The sequence below is a fragment of the Triturus cristatus genome, chromosome 2_2 (assembly GCF_964204655.1).
Source record: "Triturus cristatus chromosome 2_2, aTriCri1.1, whole genome shotgun sequence".
In the NCBI taxonomy this organism is placed as follows: domain Eukaryota; kingdom Metazoa; phylum Chordata; class Amphibia; order Caudata; family Salamandridae; genus Triturus; species Triturus cristatus.
In genome coordinates this window covers 1,047,449,580-1,047,464,620 of record NC_140582.1, presented here as the reverse complement: position 1 = coordinate 1,047,464,620, position 15,041 = coordinate 1,047,449,580, and the positions used below count along the sequence as shown (strand labels likewise).

At 49.7% G+C, this 15,041-nt stretch overlaps 1 protein-coding gene across 10 annotated transcripts in view; it reads left to right on the top strand.

Annotated features, from left to right (window-relative positions):
* The window catches only part of RNF4 (ring finger protein 4), a 265,770-nt gene that overhangs the window by 20,214 nt on the left and 230,515 nt on the right, over positions 1-15,041 (top strand). The gene's annotated exons all lie outside the window — the stretch shown is intronic.

Sequence of the window (15,041 nt, the reverse complement as noted above, 5' to 3'; positions counted from 1 at the left end):
ATGGCGGCCCCCGCCGCATCCAGGAAGAGTCCCGGGTCCCAGGAGGGGGCCCGGATGAAGCAAGGCAGAAGCAGAGGGGGCTCGAGCCACATTGCCGGTGCCTGCCCCCGCCGCCTGTGAGAAGTCCTGGCCCCCAGGAGCGGGACCGGGTGAAAAGGAGCATCCTGCCTTCGCCCCCAGAGCCGGTGAGTGAGGGTTCGAGGGGGCAGGGTGGTGCCGGTCGAGGCACCAATTCTGAGCGGTCCCGCCAGAGAGAGGGCCGCTCCACCGGGGTCAAGATGTGGCCTTAAGAGGCCAGAGGAGCCTGTGTGCTGGGAGATGGATTCCCATGAGCGGGCTGCTCCAATTCTTTAGGGGGCCTGTCTTGTTTTAAGAGCCTGTGTGGCTCCACCATTGGGCCGGTTTGTCTTGCAAGCCTGAAGGGGCCCAGAGGGGCCAGTGCCCCTCTTAGCTTTGGCTGTTTTTACAGCTGCCCCGCCTGCAAGGGGGCAGCTGCTCCGATGGGGGCCATTTGAGTAGAGAGCCCCAGAGCAGGGCATCGTGGCCATTCCTCAGTTGCGCCGCCGTAGCGGGCAACTGCTACATTTGTTCAGAGGGCACAGTGAGTGCCAGGGCCCCCACATTGCTATTTCCCAGCTGCGCCGCACCAGCGGGGGCAGCTGCAACAGTTTGCCTTTTTGATGGCAGAGTACCTGGTGGGCCAGGAGGCACAGTGATGCCAAAGCCTTCATGTGATCCACAGCTGCGCTGCACTTATTTCTAGCTGCATCGTTTATGCCCCCATGTGATATTCTCAGCTGCCCAGCAAGTAGTGGGCAGCTGCAACGTTTAGGTCTACGCACTTGCGCACCCTTGACTTCCGCTGCCTTGGCAGCGCGCCCTGACTGTGGGACATAGGCCATTTGAACCCCTTTTGAGATGGCCAGGGGGACTGGGAGTGATAGGGTGCTAGGCCCTAATGTGATTATAGGGTGCTAGGAAATGTAATGTATGTAGTATGATTTACGCACACTGTGTTATACCTCTAAATGTGGTTTTTATGATTATGAAGTTGTTTTGCATATTATGGCTTATGCTAGTTAGATTATGTTCCACTGTGTGATTTATGCCCCTAATGTGAGTTATACTTGGGAGATTAGGGTCTAATGTGTTTAGACTTATGAGAGGATTGCATAATGTGTTTATGCTGGTGAGGTTGGCACAGAATGTAATTCGCGCCTAATGTGATACTGTGCATAATGTAGTTTATGTTACAGGCTGATGCTAAGTACAGTGATTACCATTGGTTACTGGTTGTACGTTTATGATCTGTTTTACCTCTACTAAGTTCGCTTTGTGATGGTTCTGACAGTGGTCCCGTGGGCCCTGTCAGGTGTAAATAATCCCTTGTGGATAGGACCCAGTGCCAGGTGGCACCATGTATATTATGTGTTTACTATTCTAATGTGTTATGAGAATACAAAGGCTATTTTTGATATAACCTTGTGTGGAGTTCCTTTTGTAGTGTGCCTGGGATGTTGTTGCTGTGTGCGTGCGCAAATGCTTTACACATGGCCTCCGGGATAAGCCTGACTGCTCGTGCCAAGCTACCAAGGGGGTGAGCAGGGGTTATCTTTGGCGTGTAACTCCCTTGCCCTGACTAGAGTGGTGGTCTCTGCCTGGCTTTGGCGCAAGCCTAAGCCTTAGCCAACCAGAGATCCCATTTCTAACAACCCGCACATCAGAATCCCTCCTGCATGACACCATGCAGAGCAACATAGCCATCTTGGCGGACAGCTCTTTCCTAAATAGGAACCTATAGGGTTGCTAACGATAAGAAGAGGTAAAGTACCTTTTTGACATCTCACAGTGCCGAATAACATGGTTCCGGTGTCATTGACACATTTAATGCCCGAAGCAATCTGCATTCATAAGGGTGTTCCCCTGCTGGTTCCCCGTCCATAGGCACATGGCCCACGATATGGCTGAGAGAACGGTGTTGTTGGATCGATAGGCCATGCCCTGTTCTGCTAATCTGCCTGGGAAATTAAGAATCTGAACTACATCCGCACCCACAGGATCACAACCCCCTCCCACAATCCAACGGATCCACGTCATCCATGCAGACTTGTCTCATTATGGTGCCCTCTAACCAGGCCTTTACGTGTAGGTCCTCAGCCTTCGCTGAAAGTCCTGGGAGCGACCATCAACTCCTGTAGTCTGCCCTGCCATCAGATGAAGGGACCCTTTCAGAACTAGTTGGGTCAGGATTCGGTCAGGAATGAGAAGTAGAGTCGGAAACCGGGGGAAAAGGATTGGAAAATCCCATGAAAATTCCAGAAGAACTGGAAATCAAACTTGAGACTTCCAAATTGAGGTGATCAAAATGACGTCTGCCTGCTGTCGTTTGATCTGGGCTGATGCTCTTGTGATAATTGTGAATGGGAGAAACGCATAGCCCTTCTCTGGTCCCCAGTTCCTGCAGGAATGCTTCTGTGGCCAGTGCTAAAGGATCTAGTTTACACCTCAATAATTTTGGGAGCTGGTGGTCTAATCTGGAGGCAAACAGGTCCACAGAGAAGGGACCTCATTGAGCCTGAAGAGTGGCGAAAACTTCCGGGTGAAGCTTCCATAGACAGGAATCCCGGAAATGGCGAGACTGCTGATACGCCACTCATTTGTCCTGACCGGGAAGTGCTCCGCTGAGACCGATATCTGATGATCTAAGCAGAAGTGCCTGAAGTCGGTCGCCAGGTCTGAGAGGATCTTGGACGGAGTTCCTCCTAGGTGGTTGATATACCTGACTGCTGAAACATTGTCCATTTTTAGTGATACACAAGACTGAACCCTATCTTGCGTCCAACTGCGAAAGAAGCCAGGATCTCCAAACAGCGACCCTGCTGGTGTCAGACTCTTATCACGAGGTCTGCAGCTGAGCCAAGTATCACTCTTCCCATTCCACGGTTCCATGTGGGAAAGCCACCACTGAATCTCCTCTTGCGCTTCGTCAGATAGAACAACCCTTGGGAGTGAGAAGTCTCTCTCAGGTGAGCGGCCTTCAATCACTGAAGGGACCGGTTGTGGAGGGGGCCTGGAAAAACTGCCTGGACGGATGCCGGTAAAAGCCCGATCAGATAAGCGATCTGTTTTCGCGACACCCATTGTAATGCCAAATTTGAAATGGCTGTACAACAGCCAAATGTTAAATTTGCGCAAATTTATGATCGGGCGTTGCCCACCATCGGCTTTGTTGACAAGAAAAAGGTTACTGACAAAACCGCGGGAATGAGGTCTGGTAACGCATATGGCTCCCTTCTCTGGGAGCTAGGCAACCTCTTCGACCAACTCTGCCTCTTCCTGACAGAATTGGAGAGGTCTGGGTTGTGATGCCTGAACTGGGACCCCCCCAAAAAATCTATTTGAAATCACTCAACTGTTCGCAGGACCCATGACTCGCTCGTGATTGTTTTCCACACGTGGAGAAATAGTACCAGATGGCCCCTTACTTTGGATGAGAGAAGGGAAAACACTCGCCAATAGTGGAGGAAGCGTCGAATACTTTAGCTCCTCTGATGTGCCAGCCATAGGTCGAGTTGAAGTTTGTAAAACGGGTCTGGTCTTGGTAGTGGCTGCGCCTGGAGCCTTGCCTTCTAGGAGGGTGTTGGGCGAATGATTGGCCGACCAAGCGCCCCCTGCCTCGACTGGCCCCGCGGAAAACCTGGGGGGGAAAAAAACCCTCTTGATGGAGGAGTGAGCTTTATCAAATTTACTTAAAAATATTTTACTTTTACCAGTCTCCTTTATAAATGGCTCCCCAGAGAGCTTCTCTTGAGCTACTGCTCCCACCTCCGGGACCTAGAGGTCCCCGAGTTTCGGATCCACTTTTAATAGCAAAGAGTGCTGCTCTGTGGACTGTGCGCAGTTGGCATTGCCTAGAAACACCACTGCATGCTGAGCCCACCTGGAGAGAACCTGTGGGTGAGACCAGGGAAACCCAAAGACTTGACATTCTCCCCCCATTTCAAGGATATTGGTGATGCGGCCAAGAGCGTCTAGAAGCTTATCCTGTCATGCCTGCCCTTTTCTTGGGTCCTTAATGGATTTTGTGAGGAAGGTGGCCATGTTGAAATCAAGCTCTGGGGTTAAAGCCACCTTCCCATCCATCGAGGGGCGAGGGCACTCTGCTTTAAGGTAACTATGGTCAGCTTTCCCCATAGGGGCCCTTATGCGGCTCACCGCATAGTTTCCAACTTGAGGGATGGAACCCAGTAGGAATGGTGGTAAAGGAGGATGTCTTCTGGGTCCAACATATCTGAGTCGTCATCTGGTGCCGTAGAGTCCGTTGCAGGGGGGTTAGGCGTGAGGCACCAAGGCCTGGACGGCCGCCTCCTCCTTATCGCTGTGGATGTCATCCTGAGGTGAACCAGGGCCTGGGTTATCATTAAGGCCTGTTGTATCTCCAGGCAGGAGGGGCAGGTAGGCCTGCTCTGAAAAGGCCTCTCTGAGGCTCACAAAGGTGTCTGGCTCAACCCCTGCAACCCGAGGGCCCTTGGTCGGTATAGGATCTGTCTCTGAGGGCTGGACAAGAGGTGTGAGGTTCGGGGACGTATGCCCTTGAGGAGTAGAAATTTTCTTGCACGATCTGTTGTGTGAGATGCTGTTCCATTGGTCCCATAGCCTCCTCCACTGCCCTAGAAATAGAGGCATCTACAGCCTCCTAGAACTCTTCATCCCACTTTAGGTATGCAAGGGAGTCCCCTTCCTCTTGGAAGTCACCCTCAGCCTCCATAGTTAATTGACCAGAGTGAGTGTAAAATAATAGGCAAAGGCCGCTGTACAGTGCTATGAGCCTAATCACTACAGACCATAAGCGCTCTGGAATGGCAGCGTGGGGAGCAGCAGATTTTGAACTGGGGAGCCAGCAGACTATGGGTAAGCAGGACTTTATAATTAAATGGATCTATGTCCAGGAACATGAGCCCCTTGGTGCATTGGGTACTGTAATTGGGGCCAGAGTCTGCCTGGGTTCGTGTTCCCTTGGTCGTCATGGCCAGTAAACAAAGATTACTGACCCCAAGGGACATACTTTAAAACACAATACCAACCCTGGGATTTCCCAGGGCGCCAAGTCAGTAAAATTTAAGTGTATACCGCCTATACAAACTCTGATGTGGGGTAGGGGGGTGGCGTCTGTCTCCAGGAGGCAGCAGATAGGCAGTGGTGCGCGATCCCAGACCCGTTTGACAGGGCTGCTGAAATTGCTTCACATCACTACCATGTACGCGGAGGACTTGTCTGCACTCTGCCAGCACCGTCAAGGAGCCGGCCTCGTAGGAGCGCAGAGCGTTCCGGTGGCCTTGCACACAAACGAGCACCACATACAAACAAGGCAATATCAGTATTAAAAGGAAACGAGCATTTGCAATGCAATAGGTCTCACATTTGCGAGAGTTTGATTCATTGGCATTGTAAATAACAATGCCTTTTATTTGTGTTTTGAAAACCTGCAAGCAGTGCGTAAACATGCACTTTGTACTTGCAGTCCTTGCTTATAACAGGCCAGGCTGGCAGTAAAAGAGGCACAGTTATTGCCATTCTAACTTCTCGTAAGCAAGGACTATAAGTACAAAGTGCGGGCTTACACACCGCTTGCAGGTTATCAAAACACATAAAGGCATTGTCATTTACGATTCCAATAGCTCAAACTCTCGCAAATGCGAGAGCCTCTGCATTGCAAATGTTTGTTGAGCTCTGAGTCAGAGGCGGCAGTAGCCATAGGAAAGCAGGGACCATGACGCCAGGCCGCGCGTTCCAAAAGCAGGAAGGAGGAGGAAGCAGCTACAGCCCAAACAGGCGTCGGTCTTTAAATGCACAGCAAATGTGTCAAGATAAGATTTATAGACCTGTTTAGAACAGAACTGTGCAAACCATGAGCACTGGTCTCGAGTGCTCCAGCTTAAAGAAAGAAATAGTGCTTACAAGCTCTGAGTAACAACACATGTAACGGGGCAGTCCTTGAAATAGGGTGGAGCTTTTAAAGCCCATATCTTGAATACAGCAAGTGCTGCCTATGCGAGAACTAAAACAACACAGTTCTAAGGCATGAAAGCACAAGAAGGAAAGTAGTGACTTTAACTTGGCTGCGAGCAGCAAATAAAATTTCCCTTCTGACAGGAACCGAGGGCTATGTTACGCTGTCTCCTTATTGGATGTTTATGGACTGTTTATAATTGTTTAACTAAATTTGCATTGATTCATGGGGAACTGTAGTTTTTTTTTATAGACGCAATGAAGTGGCTGCTGTGAATAAAGTGAACAGATTGATGTCGTAATCCTCACCTCTGGTCCTGACATAGAATTCTTTCCCTGACAGTTATTCTTGTAGCAAGCAGTACATTTCTCACATAGCGGTACATGGAGAAGAAAAACATATTGCCACTAGACCTAAAGGCCAAGTAATTTAATAAAGTTAGCGGACCCCTCCCCCTCCCGTACCCCCCACCGGTTCCCACTTAGCCCTGTCCTCTTAAAATGGGGTAAAATATATATTTTGGATATAGTTTTTAAAGTTGCTGAAGATATTGCATTAAGTGGGAGGGCTCAGTAGGGAAAGCATTGACAGCAGCGATCTTTGTTGGACCCCAAAGTCAAATCCCGCTGGGTTCCACTCGGTGGTTCATCCTGTCTAGGTGGATAAGACAAACGCCATGGACTAGAATAACAATAAAAAACAGATATGTCAGTAGTACAGCTGAACATGTTTACTGCCTGTGTGTGTGTGTGTGTGTGTGTGTGTGTGTGTGTGTGTGTGTGTGTGTGTGTATATATATGTGTATATATATATATATATAATAGTTTTCTTTTTTTAATATTCACCTGGTTATGCAGGGATGCTTGCCATGTAGGAGGGTACTTGTGAAGTGTGTAACTTTGCCACAACAGTTTCATCCCTTAAGAAGCAAGACTATTATTTGACAGATTCTGCCACTGCCCAGTCAGCCTTTCAGGGATGAACCTCATTTGGGACTATCCAAAACATCTTATCCTTCAGTGACTTGTGACATAACCTGATCCAACCATTCAGAAGCAAATCTATTATGTGACTAACCGTAATCTAGTCCAACTGACCTTATACAGGTGATCCAGTCGTGTGACTCACTATTGGCTTGCTAGTATTTTTCGATGGCATAGAATACGCTTTGCTCGTCTTTAAGACCTGATTTCAATAGCTGACTAATGCAGGCAGGTCGCCCTGAGTCATGTGTGACACCTTCGCGCAGGTCATGTTTTTTAGCAAGCAGGGGCAAAATCACTGAAGAAAAACTACAGACAAACCTCGCACTCAACCCCCCGATGACCCCAACCAACCCGGATGAAGGGGCACTCGCCCTCGAACGCTGGATGAAAGACTGCGCCAACACCGTCGCTCCACTGAAAAACCCCACCAACACAGACACCAGCAGAAGTCAGCTGGTTCACCCCGGAACTCCTCCACTCCAAACGCACCTGCCGAAAACTGGAAAACATATGGCACAACGTAAAGATGCCAGACAGCTGCACTGCCCACAAAGACGCCATCCGCAACCACCACCACCACCTCATCAGGGCCGCCAAAAGAACCTCCTTCACAGACCACCTTGACGACAACGCACACAACAGCAAGGAGCTCTTCACCATCGTGAAGGAACCCTCCAACCCCAGCTCCAACGACATCCCACCATCGCAAGCCCTGTGCAACTCCCTCGCCACCTTCTTTCACCGGAAAATCACCGACCTCCATGACCGCTTCAGACCCCGGACGACCCCTACTGACCACACCGCACCCTACCGCCCACGACACCCTGGGCCAACGTGAGCATCGAGGACACAATCAAGACCATGGGCACAATCCACTCCGGATCCCTGTCCATCTCCCGCACCACATCTCAACAAAGCCAGCAAGTCCATCGCTCCCCACCTGCACAAAATCATCAACCTCTCCTTCGAGACCGCCACCTTCCCTGAGATCTGGAATCACGCAGAGATCAACGCCCTACTGAAGAAACCCAAGGCGGACCCGAGCGACCTCAAGAACTTTCGGCCCATCTCCTTGCTTCCGTTCCCAGCTAAGGTCATCGAGAAGATAGTAAACACCCAGCTCACCCGGCACCTCGAAGACAACAACATCCTAGACCCGTCCCAATCAGGGTTCCACAGCACCGAGACCGCCTTCATCGCTGCCACAGACGACATCCGGATCCTACTGGACAACGGCGAGACTGTGGCCCTCATCCTCCTGGACCTCTCCGCCGCCTTCGACACAGTCTGCCACCTCGCACTACGCACACGCCTCCACGACGCAGGGATCCGTAACAAGGCCCTGGACTGGACCACCTCCTTCCTCTCCGGCAGAACGCAGAGTACGCCTCCCCCCGTTTCGATCCGAGGCCTCCGAGATCATCTGTGGCGTCCCTCAAGGATCCTCCCTCAGCCCGACACTGTTCAACGTCTACATGGCACCACTAGCACGCATCGCCCGACAGCACGACCTCAACATAATCTCCTACGCCGACGACACTCAGCTGATCCTCTTCCTCACAAAGGACCCCCTCACCGCCAAATCCAACCTCTACCAGGAATGAAGGCCGTCGCTGACTGGATGGAGGACAGCCACCTCAAACTGAACACAGACAAGACGGAAATCCTCATCCTCGGATCCAACCCCTCCGCATGGAACGACTCCTGGTGGCCCACATCACTCGGGTCCCCCCTGGCCCCCACCGACCATGCACGCAACCTGGGAGTCATCCTCGACTCAAAACTCTCCATGATCAAACAAGTCAACGCAGCCTCCTCCACCTGTTTCAACACCCTCCGCATGCTCTGCAAGATCTACAGATGGATTCCGACCAACACGAGGAAAACAGTCACCCAAGCCCTAGTCAGCAGCAGACTCGACTACGGAAACGCCCTCTACGCCGGAGCCCCGTCCAAGATCATCAGCAGACTTCAGAGAATCCAGAATGCCTCCGCACGCCTGATCCTCGACGTCCCGCGCCGCGACCACATCACCCCCCACCTGAGGAACCTGCACTGGCTCCCCGTCGACAAAAGAATCTCCTTCAAGCTCCTGATCCACGCACACAAAGCACTCCACAAAACCGGCCCAGCCTATCTCAACAGTCGACTCTCCTGCTACGTACCCAACCGGAATCTCTGCTCCGCTGACCACGCCCTGGCCACAGTCCCACGCATCCGGAGAACCACTTCCGGAGGCAGGTCCTCTTCCCATTGCGCCACCAAGACCTGGAACACCCTCCCCCCTCGAGCTGCGACAAACCGAAGACCTGCTGACTTTCAGGAGACAACTCAAGACCTGGCTCTTCGACCAGTAACAGCACTCCACAAAACCTGCCCAGTACTGATGCACTTTGACTGAGGGTGCCGTGGGCTCCTGCCAGTCAGGTACCCAGGCCCTGTGGCCTTTCCCTGAACCTGTTACCATTGTTTCTACTATTGCTAAAACTCTGGCCTACCGGTTAGTCCCTTGTAAGGGGTACCTATGGTACCAGGGCATGGCAGCCAGGGTTAGACCTCTGAGGGCTGCAGCATGCATTATGCCACCCTCCGAGACCTCTCACCACCAACATGCACCACTGCCATTGCAGCCTGTGTGTTGTGGAGCAGCTAAAAGTAAAGAGTCAACATGGCACACATCCCTGTGTGCCATGCCTGCCCTGCACTGCATGAGGCCTATGTAGGTCACTCTTAAGGCAGGGTGCCCTATACCTCATGCGAGGACCTATCTGCATTAGCAGACAGGTCCCTATAATATCGAAGGCCATTCTTGGATATTATAAGTGCCCAGTAAAGCCATCCTGAGTATGTGGTCTGGAAACTGGCCATCACGAGTTTCTTAGTACCATAATGGCTTTACTGAATCCTGGTATGTTTGGTATCAAACATCTCAGAATAATAAACATGCACTGATTCCAGTGTCAGATATATTATTCCATTCACTCAGGGGTACCTTCTAGAGGGACCCCAGAACCAAACCAACCACTGGTGGGTTCCTGACTGGTAAACACCAGCCTGCCGCCACGAGACAGGTTCTGGACCCCTGGGTTTGGAGCCTATGCTTCCAGGGTTCTGAAAGAAAGCCTTTTCCTGGGTGGAGGTGTTCAATCCTCCCGGGGTCAGGAAGAGCCATCTGTGGCACGGGAGCTTCAAAGGCCTTGCTGCAATCAGGAGCAGGTCCCTTTCCTGTCTCACCCCGTTTTTGGCGGGAAGACAGGTGGGAAAAATCAGGACTGCCCATAAGGTTTGCGCACCTCTGCCAACCCCACCCCTCAGGTGGAGGAGGCGAGGTGAAGCCCACTCTTCAGTGCCAGCCATCTTGCTAATGGCCGGCACCCTCCAATCAGGGACATGGATTGTTCCCACTCCCGCACATGGGGTGCGCCCACTAAGGGTGTAGTCTCCCTAAGGACAGTAGCCCATTGGCTACTACCTCAAGACCCCTAAAATGCCTCCTAAATTCAGTATTTAGGGGGCAGCCCTGAACCCAGAAGGCAGTTCTTGATGACCTAAGAAGATTGGAATCCCGAAGACGTCGCTGCCGTGACTCCAGGCTCAACTGACCTCACCTCAGCCTTTCCTTCCTGCCTGCAGCTCCGAAGAAGAAAACTGCTACAGAGAGGATCAGTGACCTCCATATTTGGTGAGGACTGATTCCCCCCCCCCTTCTTCAATAAAGGCTTGAGACTCCAGAGGACAGCGGCCCTGTCCACAGAAGAAGAAACCCATCTCCAGGACTTACCTCGACACCTGTCGTCCACAACCTGTGTCCCAAGGGTCCATCTGTCCTGAAGTGGTCCCCCAGCGGTTTTGACTTCCGAACCATCAAGGGGTGTCCCCTCCAAGGTTCAGAGTCGACGGCTGCAACATTTTCACGATGACCCTCCTCCACCGCGGCCAGACCGGTAAGCAGATTCCTACTGTCAAAAGTCACCCCTGCAGTCTCCGACCCGGTTTCCTGCGGATCCAATCCCAAAGTGTCCCGATGTTGAGGGACATCTCGATTTACCTGCCCAGCTGTTGGTTCCTCCGGGAAGACTTCCTGGACAGAGCTTGCAGCTGAAATCCAAAGACTGCAACCCCCATAGGATTGTATTGGGCTCCTGACACCGTCTAAGCACCCTGCACCCAGCTACCGCTAGTGGTGTGGACTTGGTGCTGACCTGGGACCGCCTTTGCCCTTACCATAACCAGAGGAGCTTGCCTCTCAAAACGTGGCCTGCCCATGAGAAGCTACCAATGAGGTGCCCCTTAGCCTCATTGGCCAATATTGGCACCCTTACACTTTGCACCCGGCCGCCCTAGTGCCGCTGGTGGTACCTCTCGAATGCTAAACTGAACCTTGGTTCTACTGCCCCCCCCTAAAACTCAGTTACCAAAGCTGTTTAATTATCTGAAAACCTAACACTTCGTTGTTAGGTCTCGCCTTGCTATCGCGTAAGCGATCGCAAAGCAAGACTATTGAAAGCGGGTTTGAAAAGTGCTCCCAAAAAGCGGATTGCATTGCTAGCACGCCCACGCGCATCGTGCCGCCATGCAATCCGCTTTTTGGGAGCACTTCAAAGGGTCCGCTCCCCCGCCTGGAATGCGCTCCCCCGCCCCCAAGCGCGCGCCATGCTCCGCCGGGCTTGTCTTTTTTTTTTTTTTTACTTTAAGCACGAGGCGCGCGTGCGGCAAATGCTTGTCATTTGGTGGATTCGTTTCTGTTAGTCAGTTACCCTCACACCATGCACCCACCCTTAACCCCTTCCTCTATTTTACTTCCCTGGGTAATAGCGCCTGGGAAGGGTATTCCCTTGATTACACTGAAGTGTGCTTTTAGGAGGTGGATGCAGGCGATCATGAGTATGGCGCTTTATTCCATTTCAAGGCCCCAAAGTGAGGAGAGCAGTGCCCTAAATACAGTGTGTATCATTAAGGTAAGAACGTCATAAATACAGCTTTGTGTACAATGATTCCAAAGACTATAGCACATCTATTAACGTTGCAAAGGCATCGCAACAGCAACAGGACAAGCGCATACACTTAAAACTTGCAGAGCTTCGCACCCGCAGTCTCTCTTACGGGACCCCTCCCTGCCAGCTCTCACAACATCCACACACCACTTATAGCTTATCTCCCTCATCAGCCCATAAATCTCAGGCTGCTTGTTTCCTTCGCTCTCACATCCTAGCCCAACCATTGCAGACCCGTCTGAAAAAATTACTTGTAATATGTCTCATGATTTTCTCTCCCCGGCAGTCAGCAGCCAGTCTGTGCCACCCCCTCCCTCACAACACCACCTGCTGTGCTTGTTTACCATCTTATTGTCAGTTGCCCATTTTGCTTGTCTCGCCCGTTGTCTGTGCGTTACCAATGCTTGTTTTAACTGTAATAGTGCTGTAAGCTGTTAGGGGGAGAGAGGCTCATGGTTACTTTTCCAGAGTTCTTTTAATTTTAAAATTGTTACAAATCACATCCCAAACTCACCTTGCTTCGGGATATTACTAAAAGAAATTTACGGTTTTGTAAAATTTGAGCTGGTGCTGTTGCTCTCATTTTTGTGTTGGGCGGAAGAATTTGCTTCTCGTTATTCGATCTCCGTACGGCAAGGAATGTGTGTGTTTTTTAAGCAGCCTGTCGTGTGCCTTGCTTCTTGTAGGGGACGGGCGTAAATTAACAGATCTGCTTTAGGAATGACAAAACCCACCCTCTTACTAAAACAGCTGTTCCCTATGTGCTGCAGTATCAAGCTCCATATAGAACGCCCAGGGTAAACCACATCAAGAGGTTAAAGCCTCCAGTGCATATCTGCTGCTCTTTAGTACTGCTCATAGCACCACCCGAAAGGCTGCTGCCACATCCAGGACCTGGCATAATTTTTAGGGATTATTCAGTAGCTGTGTTGAGTTTGCATTACCTTTTTGTACCAGTGTCTGTAATATGCGAGACAGAGTAAGAGCACATAAACACAAAGATAATCATACATTCCGTATGGTTCGGCACTGTTACTTTCCGCTCCCCACCCCTTGTTGCTTTTTACAAAGCTGTATCTAACTTGAATTCTGCCTTTTCTAACTTCCCAGTCTTCCTACGGTTATATATTATTTTTGTGTTGCTTTTTGTTTTACCTTTGCATTAAAGCAGTTAACTCCATTCATTCAGTCCCACAAGGATCACCTCGAACTGAGCATAAATATATATGAAAACAAATCATCTGATTTACTTTATATCGCAGTCCACACAAAAAAAAAGTAAAAAACAATGCCATTTACAATGCCAATAGCTCTAGCTTTTACAAATGTGAGACCTATTGCATTGCAAATGCTTGTTTACATAGGATTGTATGGTGGATTCTTCGCTGAAAAATGATCCGTGTTGAACCTGTTTTGTACTGCAACAAAGTAACTTGGTGTTTTCAAAAGTTAACCTGCTTGCTAATGTACTACAATGCCCAAACTGTGCGATTAGTTTGTTTTGTGCAAAAGTAAAAAGTAGCTAAATTAATCTTAAGTAATTACAAGTATTCTAAGAGCTTTAAATCTATTTTCTTGACTGCTAAGTAGTTGGTATGCTCCTACAAAACCAGTACACGCTGAATCTTGAAAAGTGTTAATGTATTTAAAGTATCACTTACCTGCTACTGAGTAAATCTTGGTTCTAGTAATAAAAATAACAAAGTAACGTTTTTTTCAAATAATTGGTCTAGATTCAGTCTTTCAGTGTGTGATATCATTTCTTGCCTGAGTGTGAACGACAAATGCTTAACACTACCCTCTGATAAGCCTGACTGCTCAACCACACTACCACAAAAGAGAGTAAGGTATTATCTACTTTAGCCTCTGCTATACCTCTGGGGATCTACTGGACTCTGTGCACACTATACTATACTTTGGAGTACATATAGAGCCAGCTTCCTTCACTAACATCACTGTAATTGCAAGGGAACATATTAACCATACCTGGTCTGCAACATAGTAACTTTGCGAGTAGGCAAATGGGCACCACCGAAACTTAGTAACTTATTTCCACTAAACTGTATTTGTAAGAAACCACCTGGTTGAGATGGCACAGATCAGACGGGCTTAACTTGCAGGCAGTGTGTAAAATATTTATGCAGTATTCAAACAGTAATAAAGTCGAAATGCAGGCAATAAAAATCCCATAATGAATTAGAAGTGTTGAGTAAAATGTAATAAACAAAATTCCTATGGGAGAACTGCAGATGTGAATTTTTAAAGTTTTAAGTAAAAATAGTGCCAAGAAGTGCCAGTGATAATCGGGGGTCACAGTAGACTAGGGCTTAAGCATAATCTGACGCTGTCCTCGATGGAGTGCTGGTCAGGTACACTACCATGTTCCTCCTGGACAAAAGATTTTACCTTATGAATGTAGTGCTTTAATTCCCAATCCACTCCAAGAGTACACTTTTAAAGCCTTCAGGACCTCAGGGGATTCCCTTGGGTAGAGTTCAGTTCAGGTCTAGTTGCCACTGGTCAGATTGAAGAAAGACCAGGTGGAGCTTGTTTACGTGTAGCTTGTACAGGAGGTCAGCCTTAAGACCCTTGGAAGTGACTTCTTTGTCCGGAGTACAAGATAAAGAACAGGTCCAGTCCTCCAGGGCTATTCTCAGGTTGCAGACAGCAGTGTTCAGTCCCTTTCCAATCTTCCTCAGGTCCAGGAGTGTTTTGCATTGTTGCCCGGATGCCACATATATGCCTGGCACAAACTAGTGGGTGGGAATAGCCCATGGGGAGGACCTAACCAATGGGCTAAAGGTTCATGGGGTTAACCCCACCAACCTTAGGCATTTTCCAGATGGCGAAAGATGGCCTTACTAAACTTGGGGTGGGTGTGTTTGTGGGGATTGTACTATGGTATTGCTGATATCCTCCCACATCTAACACCAACATCCAGTTTGAAGCAGTCCCTGGTCCCTCAAGAAACCCAGAGATTGAAGTGTGGTAGAACAAATCTGAATTTCTAGCAACCAGGCAGTGAATATACAACAATTGTTTTGGCATCTG